Source organism: Brachycentrus maculatus, unplaced genomic scaffold, assembly GCF_059751285.1.
Source record: "Brachycentrus maculatus isolate JH-2025_06_01 unplaced genomic scaffold, ASM5975128v1 h1tg000635l, whole genome shotgun sequence".
Classification (NCBI taxonomy): domain Eukaryota; kingdom Metazoa; phylum Arthropoda; class Insecta; order Trichoptera; family Brachycentridae; genus Brachycentrus; species Brachycentrus maculatus.
In genome coordinates this window covers 507,501-509,222 of record NW_028281371.1, presented here as the reverse complement: position 1 = coordinate 509,222, position 1,722 = coordinate 507,501, and positions in this window count along the sequence as shown.

The window sequence follows — 1,722 nt, the reverse complement described above, 5'->3', positions numbered from 1 at the left end:
TGATATAAGAAAATAAAACAATGATTTTTTTATTGTTCTTGTATATAGTATGTAACATGAGGTTTTAAAGATGTAAGATTGCAAACTCATAAGTTATATCACATATCGCTCACTCCTTTCAACAACGTCATTTATCAAAAATCGTCAATTTTCAGTTATGCATGTTTTCGGAATGCCCAGAAAATGTACTATATCTCAGCAAAAGAGGCATATTTTTAACTTAATATTTACCCGCTACAGGGCAGAAAATGTTGTTTTTGCATTTTGAAGAAATGGTACTGTTTTATAATTTTTTTTAAATATACTAAATATTTTTCAGGTTTTACCTAAAAAGATCTGTTGCACAGTAAAAAGTTCAGTAAGTGGATTGATATTTATTTTTAACATATTGTATTATATTTTTAAACTTTAAAAACGTTCTCCTGGAAAACAAAGTTTTTTTTATTTATGACGTTCTTGAAAGGAGTGAGCGATATCTAAAATCATAAAACTTGGTACCTAAATTTATTGATAACTTACAATCAAAAACTGTATTTACTCAAGCTTTCAAAGAAATTTAACGAAAGTATTTCTGCTAAACAATAAGCTCTAGAATTATAGGAAATTTCAAAATTCAGAATCACTTAAATTTTAGGTGATTCCAGAAAAAAAATATTCGCAAATAATGGCTCTATATACTCCCACAATTCTTCCAGAACATAAAACTCACCAATCGACTGCTAATTAGAGGACTGGGAAAAAGAAAAATCTTCCCGTAAAATTCGCTAAGGGTGGTTCATGTCGTTGGATACAAACTCCGCTGTTTTACGGGAACGAGAAATGCATCTGCAGCCCTCTAGTGATCCCTGTGATCCTTGTTAATTGGGGGCATAATTGCCTTCTAGAGCACTAACGCTATCAGAGGTTTACTGGCAACATATTCATATTATTTTACACTGCATCGTGCATGAAAATTAATGTGCATTATGAAATATTGTGGTTCTGTGATAAAGCTGTGAACGTCGAAATAAAAGTTTGTGGCTCAATCTCACCTTACCACAACTGATACCAATTTCAAACAAAACATAGTTTGCGTTTTATACATGAAAATAAAACTTTTATGAAATACAGATGTTGAGTTTTTTTTTAAATATAAACAAAACTATTTTAATGATATCTCATCAAATATGAAGAAGAATATGGAAGTCTGGGCATTTACGGGGCTGACGACCGTCATAGGCTGGTTTAAGTGATCACTTTACACACGTGTAACATTCACCAATTCTACTCATTATTGACAACCACACTACTCAAATTCTTGGAAGTTCTATATATATGAACCAATTTAGAAACCTTGTTCTTGAATCACTAGAACTCCACTAGAGACATCTATTGGTGAGATGTGAATGTTACACGTGTGTAAAATGATCACTTAAACCAGCTTATGACGGTCGTTAGCCCCGTAAATGCCCGGACTTCCATATTCTTCTTCATCTTTGATGAGATGTCAAAACATAAAATATAAGTGATTTTTTCAGTATAAAGTGATTCATTCAAATATAATTGATTGATTCAATATTACCCTGGACTGGTACCTGAAGCGGACGGCTGATCACCTTTCCTTCATGCGTAAACGATCAAGATAACACTGCGTTTATATGACGCAGTGCCCTACGCACCATTGGAGTACGGATAAGTATATATATATATATATATATATATATATATATATATATATATATA